This window comes from Lutjanus erythropterus, chromosome 11, assembly GCF_056507025.1.
Source record: "Lutjanus erythropterus isolate fLutEry1 chromosome 11, fLutEry1.hap2, whole genome shotgun sequence".
NCBI classification, from domain to species: domain Eukaryota; kingdom Metazoa; phylum Chordata; class Actinopteri; order Lutjaniformes; family Lutjanidae; genus Lutjanus; species Lutjanus erythropterus.
Genome location: NC_139327.1, coordinates 12,174,217 through 12,187,498, shown reverse-complemented (window position 1 = coordinate 12,187,498; position 13,282 = coordinate 12,174,217). Strand labels below are relative to the sequence as shown.

General features: G+C 37.4%; 1 protein-coding gene across 3 annotated transcripts in view; it reads right to left on the bottom strand.

Moving 5' to 3' along the window:
- flrt1a (fibronectin leucine rich transmembrane protein 1a) overlaps window positions 1-13,282 on the bottom strand; it is a 92,804-nt gene that overhangs the window by 3,752 nt on the left and 75,770 nt on the right. The gene's annotated exons all lie outside the window — the stretch shown is intronic.

Below are 13,282 nucleotides of genomic sequence, written 5' to 3'. Positions count from 1 at the left end.
ATCTTCAGAGGCTCCATAACTCCATCAGGAGCTGCCAGCAGATGGCTGCATTAGCCAGACAGCCGAAGATACTTTTCATTATCAAGAAGGAGCATTGTTTACAACACAACATGTTTTAGCTCAAAGCCATCATCTTCAAGGGCTAAATTTTCATCAAGAAGGCAAGATTGTACTGGGCACTTTAATAAAACTTCATAAAAACTTCTACACATATCATGTCTTCTTAATTTAGTTGCTCTGAATAAATAAAGTACAATAAAATAGTCATGGAGAGATATCATCTCCAGCAGAATCCAAACTAGTCTGTAGTCACCACAGTTGTGCTGTGGGAGTCTGCACGAGCTGTTCTCAGGACTTGATTGGCACCACAATTTGTTGTTGTTACTGATTAAGCAAGAGATGTCATAACAGTAAGTTCATTATTGACTTCAGAGATTTTGAAACTGGTAAATTGCATCTTAGTGACAACTTGAGCCCATCACCGTCTTCAATAACCAGGGCCATTAGTCAAACTGTTCAGGCCCACACTGCAGCAAACGTAGTCAGGCTGTCGTATTGATTTTCTCACAAATCCGAGGTGATCTGCCAGAGCCAGTCGGCTCTCATGCAGATTACAGGAGTCCCAGGAGTGTAAGTTAGACAGCAGGATAATTAACCAAATAAATGACAACTCTGCTGGGAGTTGACTTTGCAGAATATATATTTGCAAACAGCGATCTGAATGTGCTCATTCATTACCGAGATATTGAGCTTTTTGTTGACAAACTTTGTTGACATTTCTCTCATTTTCAAGCGTGATCAATCGCCGTTTGAACAGATAAACAACAAACACTCAAGGTCAAGGATCATGTCATGGAAGAGTAATCACTGTCTATCCTCTGTCACTTCAAATGTTTTATAAATTTTCTTTAGAAATTGGGAATTTATTCATTTCAATCAATCGATCAATCAATCAATCAATCAATCAATCAATTTGTTTCTTCCAAGATATGTTACAGGACAACGTAAGGTATCCACGGAGTTGGATTACTCTTTTTTTCTCCAATTGGATTAAAGAAACTTAAAGATTGAAAAATGATACCCTCCTGCACAAACACACTGCAAAAAAGAAACGTGTTACTATTTGAATATGGAAAAGAATAAATTACCTCAACCTGAAATCACATGGAAAGAAATATTACAAACATTGTGTGCATAAAGAAAATAAGAAAAAAAGAGTGGTCTGTGTACTCAAACCTGGTTTAATGTTTTGTTTGTTTTATTCCATGTCTTTCTTTCTTCTGTTCTGTTACAGTGTAGGATAAGTGGTGAATAATGCCATCGAGGACAAAACTATTAGTCACAATCTGAAGGATCTTTTGTTGGGGAAGATTTGACTTCATGACGTGAGTGAGTTGATCAGATAGGAAAATACAAATGTTGAGCTTGTGCTTTTATGTTGAGTAGATGGGTGCTGGTTTAAATCTTGTTTTATATTGTTGTCTCTTCTGTCTTTGACTCACATTTTGTTTTGTTGTTAAGATTATGGTCTTTGTTTTGTTTTTTTTTATTGTGGAAACTTTTTATTGTATGCAATGAGAATTCTAAATAAAATCTTTGGAAAAAAAAGAAACTGAGGATGTATTACCTCCTACTGGGGCTGGATGATATGGCCTATAACTAATATCTTGATATTCATAGGCTATACCAGACACACAATATATATCTTGATATACACATTTTCTCTAAAATAATACCATAAATTCTAAAATACTGCAAACATATGATATTCTTACATGATGCATTGATGTGGATTAAATTACCAAACAGCAGGGCTGAGCCACATAGACAGATTAAAATATAACTATATATTTTTTTACCACCAGGATGACACCTGGTGCTTTCACAAAATATTAATACAATGAGATTTTTGATTTATAATCATCAGTAGAGTGAGTAAAATAACTAAGTGGGAAAGGGCAAATAATAGAACAGCTAGAACATTCAAACAATGACATCACTCATATCACATCACAGTACAGTGTGTAAAATTTAAGATGGTATCTAGTCTCATATTCAGATATTGATATTAAATCTTCATATTGCCCAGCCCTCACACCTATTAGCAGTTATTCTCTAATGAGTGTTTATGTTATCATGATTTTATGAGCAACATATTGACCATTATATTAGATTTTATTTGGACTAAACTCTAAACGCTTTTAAGTTACCAGTACACAACATCAGATTGTACTTGCTGGACAGGCAGACAGCTTCAGAACCCCCTCAGCTCCAGCCAGTTCTCACTCCCAGTCAGTCAAATATGGCAGCTCAGTCACTATGAACTATGACACTATATGTACCTCTCATGTGTCATTTCTGGAGGCTCCCCTCAAGTGTTTTGTTGAGCCATCTAAGTCAAGTGATGTAGAGAAAAGAGCAAGAAAGCCCATGTGTGGAGGGGGAGGGGCGAATGGATGGGTAAAAAAAAAAAAAAAAATCTGGAGATTGTGCGAAAGGAATAGTCAACATTGACTTCTTTTTAAATTACGTTTACGTTATGTCATGTATGCTACATTACATAAGTTAACTTAGATAATTAACATACTCATTTTAACCCAAACATGATCATTTTTAAACATAACTAAGTAGTTTTTGTGCCTATACTTTGAAAATCTACCAGATTTAATGAGTTGGGAGTGAGGATGTGCTGTATCATCTTTCCGACATCAGAATTGGGGGGACTGTGTCCAAATATTTCTGTAACTTTCTTAAGTCATTGATCTCAATTTCAGACCCACTTTGTGCAATCTGTGTGAGGGTGAGTAAAAAGCCTCTTTCTAAGTGTCTGTTTTTATTCTTGACTCGACTATTTTTCATGAAAACAACCAAGTGAAAATGATAATGTCTGAAAACATGCACCATTTTTCCCATATACAGTATATGCTAGGGATGCACGATAATAGAACATTGGTATTGGCCGATAAAGGATTCAAAATTAATTAACAGCCCAAAAAGAACATTTTTGTTGATACGACTACTACAAATAAGATGACACTTAAATTATCCATATGTGATGTGAGCATGTCTGCGGTGTGGAGATCTGAAACGTATAGTTGCTATTTGCAATGATTGCCCAACAAGTGTCATGCAAAGAGGATCCAAATCACCTTCCTTCAACTATGCACATTTATGAAGAACAAAGAAAGACACCGGCAAAAAGAATCTGTCAGCAGTTTTCTTTTGAAAAGCACTGATTTTTATATCTGCATCTGCAAGTGGGCCATCTCAATAAGAGTAGGCAAAATAATATGTTATTCCCCTACAGGAGAGAATCAGCGTTCTCTGCAATTAGGTGGAAAATGTCAGTATTGGCAGCAGCAATCAGATAAAAAATGGTTGGAAAATTGAAAATATTGGCTGATTGTCTAAAGGCAAAAAACAATATCATGCATCTGTAGTGTATATGATTATCATACCACCACCCTCTCTATGGCTGTTGGTCTTCATCATCAGATAGTTACACTCTGAGCCATTTGTGTAGACTATACCAATCTCTTCATAAAGCCTCTACAAAAAAAAGAAAGAAAACTCAGAATAAAACTGACAAGTATGCAAGAATGTGAAATTCAGAAAACAATATTTGTAAGGCAAGATTGCATTACACATGGGGAGATGGATGCCTCAGACTGAGGCTGTCTGAATATAATTTTTATTTTGGTGGCAGAAGAATATGTCACCTGATTTTGCCTCACTGTTTGTAGCATTTTCTACTCAGAACAATTTGGGTACTTGAAAACATTTTGTGCTTCTTTCCCCTGTTCCATCCAGATGTTGTTCATTTATTTCTACATTCATAACCCTGACAGGGCAAATTAATACAGGAATCAATATGTAAAGTTTGTAGCAGTCATACTGACAATCTGTTGTCCAAGATGTTTTACTGTTAATATGTTTCTTCATTGGATATCAGACTTCCGAAGAAAGTAAATGCATCATATTGCCATTATTAACAATATCACCATTTGTCACTAGGGTTGGGCATTGTTGTTACTGTTTTTTTCCAATACTGTGCTAAAATGGTACTTTCAAAACAGTACCATGCCTAAACACTGCCTGAACCAATAATGAATATTCAACGATTCATTTTTTTCAGCCACAATAATCTCTTCTATCAGCCAACATGAGTATGTTTTACCAGTAAGATTTGTCATCTGTTATGTGAAAACATGAGATTTTCACATAAGAGGCAGAGAAAGTAAAAGTGTGTGTCCTACTAGTTGGTGATTGTTGAAACAGTGAAAAGATAAGCCAAGAAATATTTGGGTAGATTTATTTTGTTTCTGTCTCGGGCTGAATGAAGCTGATGATGCTTTACAAAGGCAGTTTGGAGAGTTTGGCTAGAGCAATAAAACAGCTGTTTCTGGTTAAAACGTCTCTTACTCTTTCGAAAAAAAAGTCCCTCATTTTTGTGATCCTCTCCATTAAGTTGTAAATCGCTTAAAATAACAATCTGAGCCTCAGTGGTGGTGAAAACAAGCACGAGTAAGCAAGCAAATAAGAAACTGTCACCTGCCCTGTGTGCTCCACAGTGCGCTCAGGTGAAGTCGCTGACAGCGCGTCAGGTGTGCTCTGTTTCTATCACTTTTATCGACCTCCATGACAGTTTTGTGGTGATTTTGAGACTCAGTTTGTAAAGTTTACAGCCTGCCCTGCTGTTACATAGCCCTGAGTACAATGTTGACCAACTACTTATTTCACCCTCTCTCATCATTTAACTACAAGTGCATGTGATCACAAGGATGCATTTTAAATAATATAATAATATAACAATATAGACTATTTATGAACCCCCAATTCCACATTGAAATGTTCTCCCAGAGCAGTTTTGTATACTTCTATCTGCTTTATCCTGTTATTGTAATGCACACTGACTGACAAAGGAAAAAAAAATAATGCTTGACTGGAAGAATCTCAGTGGGTGCTGAGTGGTTTCTGACTAGTGAGTCACATCTTTGAGTATTAGGGAGCAGCCCAAGTTTGGGGCTGCGTCTGAAACATCTGCACCAGAGAGCAACTATTTCAATCGACAGCTCAGGCATGTGGCACCAACATGAGGCGCTGTAATCTGTGATGAGATTCAGTTCGGTAGGTGCCAGTTATAAAGGAACCAGGATCATATTGTCACCGTGTTTTGGTACCCAATTCTATTTGTCACTGCATTATTTTCCAAGTTCAGGCCTTATTATGTATTTCTTGATTCAGTAGTTAGCTTCATGTCCGTCACCATCAGCTGTAACATCCTCCAGCTCAGCGTTCGCTGATCATGAGCCTCCATTTTTGTGTGTATATCTATTCACCACATCTTGACACAGCGAAGTGGTGTACTTCAAGTGGAACCTGAAGAGTAAAATCATTTCTGAAATTTAAAAAGCTGATATTGTATATACAATTTGTGCAGTTTGATATTAATCCATTACATGAATATGAAGAATTGGCACCATATTCTGCTGTAAATGTTGACAAGGTTTCAGTGTGTGTGTGTGTGTGTGTGTGTGAGGCTGAGTAGTGCTAAAGAATGGATGACTTTTGAATCCCAGGAGCATCAGCTGTGAGCCTGAACACTGGGGTATTTGGGTCAGTCAGCCCTTTAAAAACAAGATAGATGTGGTGTGAGATTGAAGTGGTGCAGAGAGCCGGAGGGATTAATAGAGCATATTGAGCTGTGATTCTCTGGATTAAGCAGGTGCTTCAAAGAACGGCAGACAGTCATTTCAGGGATTTTTTGCCCCGTGGTTGCTCATTTCTCTTCTATTAGACGATGATGTAAAAGCATAAGGAGAACATGTCTGCTCTTCGTGTTTGAATGTGTCTGCTTCTGACACGCTGTGTGTTTGTCTACCCATGCACGATCAAATTGCAAACATTAACCCATATGGGGACAATCTATATGGTTGCAGTTTCAGTTATCTGTAGAGGGGGGTGAAGCGGGGATGTGGGGTAATGTGTTAGGCCAGACAGGCAGCCGCCTCAGGCAGAGATCAGCACACACAACAACCCCCAGTCTAATACTGGAACCCAAGACTGGATCGATTTACATAAAAAACAGAAAGTGACAGAAAGCGGCTTTGAGCAAGACCTCTGAATCCCATCTCCCCATTAAGACCCCCACAGAGGGATAGGACTGGGAAATCTGGAAAACCGGATTTTGGATGACCGAAGGGGCTGCTGATGTATCAGGAAATCCACTTTACTGATGGCAGAGAAAAGATAATAGTGGCCCACAGCTTATCTTACATGCCATGTCTATGGATCATGTATTTTAGATTTACAGATTGGACATGTGGAAAGGGGAGAGGATGACGCAAAACACAATAGTTATGGCGATGACAGAAATAAATCGAGGGATCTGAGAAAGAAAATAACAAGAGAAAAGCCAGAAAAGCACAGACTATTCATTTTGGTTAATCATCGAGGTTGCTGGGTTTGATCCCTGTGTGTGTGTGTGTGTGTGTGTGTGTGTGTGTCTATATAATATTTCTTGTATTACTCAAGCTTAGGGACCATGTATTCGCAATAATATACGCTTTTAGAAATGAGGGTTCCAAAAGAGTTCTTCCTGAATGGCTGAGGTTCTGTCTAGAACCATTTGCTTTTGAAGAACCCATTTTTAAAGGGTTTGACAACGGTGCTTTGTAAGAATAAGGTTCCATTAAAACCCCCTTTTTTTATCCAAAGAACCTTCATTGGAAGAAAGAGTTCTTCAAGGATTGTGGAAATCCTTGAAAAAACTCTTTTTTTTTTTTGCTCTCCCTAGAACCACCTGGGTGAGTTCTAAACCAAAGCCTTGGAATACAAAAAAAGTGCTCAGTAGTACCTCTTGGGTCAGTTCTAGATAAAACCCTTAGTATACAAAAGAGCTCTGGGTAGAACCCCCTGGGTGGGTTCTTAATAAAACCTTTGGACTATAAAAGGGTTCTCTGTAAAACCGCCTGGATGGGTTCTTGTTAGCACCATTAGAAGGTGGAGAGATTCTGGATAGAACCCTGAGACAGAGTTCTGAGTGGAACCATTTACAGATTGGTCTAGGTATAATTCTTTGAGGTGGAACCCTCTAAAAGGGTTCCAAGAGGAACTTTTATAAAAGTATCAGAAACCAAAAAGGGTTCTCCTATAGGGACAAACCATAGAACCCTCTATGGTTCTAGTTAGCCCCTTTATATCTAAGAGTGTATTATAATCTTCAAGCTATTAAAACATGGAGATAAAAAATTGCACTTTAATCCCCAAAAGAAACAAACAAGGCACAAATACACACACAGTGTATAAAAACCAGAAATATTTGCTTCTTTCACTTATGAAAATCATGATCTCTGTTGTCACTTTTATGTAAAATAAACAGACGCTGCTGTCATCATCACAAGTGGTGTTCAATTGTTTTGAATAAAGCCATCTATATTCATCGCCTCGTATTTTCAAACCAAATGAGTCCCAGCGTTTGCGGCTCATAATAAATTATAATTATGAATTATTTGATGTGTCAATGCATTACAATCCTTTTAACTTCCTTATCGTCTTGTCTTCTTTGAAATCATGCCATGTAAATATGCTATAGAGGCAGATTGAATAACATGTTAAAGGCTAAATGAGTTATGGATTCTTCCCTCCATACAAACTCAGTTTTTTTTTTCTTGGTTTATGCACCAATTTCCTGGCATGGAGGAGTGATTGGATTTGCACTCAGCAGTTTTTTCATCTGAGCTGCTGACACAAAGACCCAGGTTATGTGACATATATAGAAGATTCATGTTTGCAGATGAAAATAATTTTCCTATTTTTGTCATATAGTCAATATCATCATTTGAATGAAAAGACCTGTATTTCTGCTGTGTTAAGACAGATTAAGTAAAAAAAAAAAAGAGTTAAATTCTTCAATTATATGTACAAACAAACCAAAGATTTAATTCCATTTCAAATAAATTATATAGTACATATATAAAAATGGATTCAACACAGTTAACTTAAACACATATTTAAAGGTCCAATTCATAAGATTTGGAATATAGTATTAACAACTACTTTCTTATTAGTATAAAATCACCTAAAAATAAAAATTGTGTTTTGTTACTGTAGAATGAGCCCTTTATGTCTACAAAGGGTGCAGGTCCCCTTCCATAGCATCTGCCATGTTGCACCATCATGTTTCTACAGTAGCCCAGACCAGACAAACCAAACACTGGCTCAACAGAGATTTGAGACCATTGCAGTTTTTCTACTACACACTTGGAAGTATTGATGTGCAGACTGCAGTTACAACCAAAGGTACCGCAATTAGTCTGCAGAACGGGCGGGCGGGTCATGACAATTAAAATTCTGACTAAAAACTGATGGTTTACAGGTGGGAAATAGGCCGCCTCTCACCATTAAAAGAGTCAGTGAGGGTACATTTTCACATGAGGCACAGCAGCACAACTTCTGCAACTGTCAACTTTATAATGACAGTTTTTAATTTTGTTTTTAGAGTTGCTGCAGCGACATTACTGCTCGCATGGAAATTACTGAGAGTTTGTGCCATTCAGCATAATTTAAAATGTAACATAGCCTGCAGAGATGGGTGGATGCAGTTTTCTCTATCAGAGAAAATAAGAAATATCAATTAAATTAAATTAATCAAACAAATTAATCACTAATAATTAATAAGGATCAAAATGCATGTCTTTTTCTCAGTTTAATCTAAACAGTTCTAGTGGAACATTCATTATGTGAAACATTAAGTTATTAAGTACAACAATTTAAATAAACAAAATAATAATAATAATAAAACAGTAAGGCTCTGTTGTTATTCAACAACTGACTTAAAATAATGTCAAATGCGGCATAGTTACTGTCATTTCTGAACTAACATGACCGGCAAAACCAAATTGTGATAAAACCTTGAAGCTCTGGAGAAATGCTACATAAATCATGCACTGTGTGTGAATACATTTTTAATCAGTTAAATTCTTAATGGAAATCAATTGATTAATGATTAACATCGCAACACAGGGCCTATCATCACTTGGAAGAGGAGGGTGAGGTGCAGTTTTCAGGCTCACCATTAAATTCTACTCACTGGTCCTTTAACTCTTTGCCGTATGCTTATGCAAGCACTTTCAGAGATTCTGTGACATATTTGCTTTCAGTCGCCGTAGACAATGACATTGACAACGTATAAAGAGCACAATACAAATATATTGGACCTACAAATTAAAAAAAATCATATTGTTCACTTTATTGCTTTGAAAATAGAGTATGCTGTGGCAAAGTAATAGCTACAGTGCAGCAGCTTTAGAGTGCTTGGTATAATTCACAGTTGGGGATGTACTTTTATCCTGCGGGGTTTGTTTGCTGGTGGGTATGCAGCTCACAGGGCTCTGAAGTGACTTGATATATAGCTCTACAGCACTATGACATGTTTTATTTTTACAGCACTGTAATATGTTCCGTCGTGCCACCAGTCTAATTCCCTGTCCTCTCCACTGCAGCGGCTGCTGCTGCCCCTGCATCCTTCTGCCTCACTGTCTGTTTCTTTCTGCAGACAGCGAGATTACAGGTAAATCCTTTCAGCATTAACAAAAGGGCCGCAGCTCCTTGCAGCAATATCCTCCTGCATTGTGTGCAAAGGTAAGAACAAATCTTACATGATGCTGACAGGGGCTTGGGGAGTTATGTTCAAAATGTAGGCCTATCGCATGCTAACCCTGATCAATAGTGTAATCCAGCAGGTTTGTCAAGGGTATTACAGTTACAAATGAAAAATTCAGTATGCTTTTATTAATTATCATCCCATTCCAAAAATACTGCTGAGTAATCTGACAATTAGGTTTTTAGTCTTGTTAATAGCAGGATAAAATATCTCAACAACTCTCTTTTGCAATTTTAATTTGTCCACCGCTTTGTTCACAGCAGCCATTTTGACATGAAATAGTAGGGTAAACAGGTGTTACCATAGTAACTAAGGTTCCACTACATTCAGGTCAGAGTCAGAGCTTCCAGGGAACACGGCCAGATCGGAACCAAAATAGTCTACAAGACTATGAGAGGCCAATTTGACAGCAGGGAATAGGCTACAGTCCTGAGCTGGTTTCCTTATCGGTTTTGGCTCCCAGCACTCAGGGGCTGAGTCATGGCTAACCGAACTAACAGCAGTTAGCGGCTAGCTAAGTTATGTCAGCAACAAATAAAGCCGTCTTTCCATCAGGAGACCCCGAAAACAACCTCGGTACTGCAGTCCCTGACGGTGTGGGAGGCTGTGCTTGCCCTGGTGACTGGCTGCGTTCACTGGGAGGCTGCTGAGCCCAGTTCTGTCCAGTAGGAAACATTAAATCACTGAGAGAGAAGCTGAGCAGACATCAGAGGAGAAATCAGAAAATATTTTTACATAAAATATGATCCACATTTACCCAAATCAGTGAACAAAGTTGTAAAGTTTTGCTTTTTAACAGTGAGGCTCCCGTTGGATGCCAATTTAGCGTAGGCCCCCCAAGTGCAGGATGACTCAACAGTTTTTAATCATTTTCCAAGACAAACTCTGAAATATCTATAACATATCAGAGAATATCTGCAGAAAGACTTTTCCAGTCATGTTGGGCCACTGACGTGTAGGTGGCCTGTAGCGCAATGCATATGTGATAAAAAACACTCAAACTCAATTTTGACTTCATGGGAACTTTAATTGGCATCAGTGGTAACACCTGTTTTTACCTTGTTACTATTTCATATCAGTATAGCTGACATGAAAAAAGATCTATATGTTGAATTATTACCAAATACCCACAAAACTAATGATTCCCATCAGCCTCAGTCTTAGTTTGTGTGTAGAGCTATTTTAGATAATATTAGCATGCTAACACACTAAACTAAGACGGTGAACATGGTAAATTAATCATTATATTTATTTATTATAAACATCAGCTTGATTGTATTGTTATTATGAGCTATTATGTTAGCATGCCGATGTTAGCATTTAGCTCTGCTACATAAAGCCTAACAGAGCTGTTAGCAATTGCAGTGGCTCTTATTCTTTTCTAAAAATATTTTATTATTATTATTATTATTATTATTATTATTATTATTATTATTATTATTGGACTTGATTAAAAATGCATTTCTAACAGCAACTTACTTTAATATCCTTTACTAACTTTATTCCCTGCTTTTGTTTGCTAATTAATGAAAGAAACATTGGACATCCATGTCTGTGGATTTTATCTATGAAGCCATAAATAAAGGTCTTGATATTTAATGGGAGATTTGCTGGTCTGCTACATTGAGGGATGATAGAGTGAGATAGCAGGAACTTGGCAGACTAGCTGGCAACTAAACTTTAGATGTGTCAGTCTGTGTCAGTGGTCATAATACAGTCTTTGATCAGTGTCTCGCTGGCTTCTGAAATCATTTGCATGGCTTTTAATGCGGCTGTTTTTCCCAGTAATGTTGGTGCTACATAAAATAGAGGAAACAGTTTATTCTCAAGAAGAGTCTAGCTCCTCTGGTTTGAGGAAGCATACTTGATCATTTTAAATGGGACTTAAAAAGGCAAATTTATCTTTTGCCTTTAAGTCAAGGAGTCAGGCTGTGGTTGTCACGCTTCAGCTGGGACTCTGATTGGATTTTTTTTTTTTATTATTTGTGAGAAAAGGAGAGAGGGAGGTTGGTTAGCTTAATTGGTTAAATTTGAATTCACCCCTGACAAGTTGCAGTATAAACACGGGGCTGTGGGAGGCCCAGGCAGCTGAGTCACACGACGTCGCTGTGCTTTCAGGGTGAAAATTAACCTCCACATCAGAAAAACAACAGAGGAAAAAGACAAAGATAACATCAATGAAAAACCTCCCTGACACCTTTACAGCACTGTCAGCTCATGTCTGGAAGACATCCTGGAGGTCCAACAGCTAGGAAAACCTGAGAACGCCTACCATCTCACCACTGCTATAATGATGTGAAAAATATGTTCCTTTGAGTGTAAACTGATTATTTCACTGCACGTCCCTGTCATGTGGTGGACATACCTGATTTTCACACGACGGCAGCAGGAGCAGCTGCTTGTTGAGTTGTAGTTATACCACAACCTGAGACACTGCATCTTTCATCTTTGTCTTTGCTTTAAATGTAATTTTTTCATGTATTTTATATTCTTAAATTATTGGTGGCTGTTTCTGCAGTAGCCCTTTTATGTATATATTCAAAAAAAAAATAAAAGGTTTTACGCTCATGTCAGGTCTGTATTTTTGTTTTCGGTATCTAGATGAAAACGATGTCAATGTTCATGTTAACATTCTTTGCACTTTTTCCATTTGAAGACCCAGACAGAGTTGTTTTGCATTTCTGTCCTGGCAGACAGATGTCACAGTGTTGGCATTATAAACACAACAAACAAAGAAATTTGTTTCTTGTTTTAACATCATAATGGCTATTCTTTTTTTTTTTTCAGAAACATGACATATTATAAGGCCTTTCATATACAGATTTTCAAACTAAAGCTTTATTTATGGTGGTGTGTTATGGAAGTAGACTGATAAATCAGCCAGTATTATCTTATTGTAGATATATCAACAGGTAATTAAAAAATGTAGTGCAGAAGTGCAATGTATACTGATCACAAGTCTTAAGAAACAAATTCTTAGCAAATATAAAGAATCCATACCATTCTCAGGTTTTTGAAACAAATTTCAATACCAGTATCAGCCTAAAAAAGATCCAGTATAAGTTGGGCTATGGTGTGTTAAGGGGTTACGGCGCCTTAATAAAAAGTCTAGATCCACTCAAGGTTTCTTCTTTTTCCTCACTATAGTTGCATTAGTGCTTGCTCATAGTTGGAACAACTGGGTTTACTGAGGGTATGGTCTAGACCTGCTTTATGTGAACAGTGATCTGAGATAACTTTGTTATAATTTGGTGCTATAAAATCTAATTAAAACTGAAAGCTACAGACATACTATGTGGAGACTGCGAGAACTCTGATTGGCTTCTTGTGTTCAAAGCCTTTTTTCCACTGCGTGATAAGACTCAGCATGAGTCAACTTAATTTTTGCACCATTACAGGTACTTTATTCAATTTCATTTTCCACTGCAGATAGTACCTCCTCCACATAGGCAGGATTCTTAGCTGATTGTCAAAGTGATGCTGCGTTAAATTGATTTCCTCTTGAACATGACATAGAGGTACGATGGAGGGCACTGAAGAGATGCTGTTCCTGATTCCCTGTATGTTTGTAACAGAAATGAGACAAACTTTGTTTTGGAAAAGGCTGAATTCAGCAAG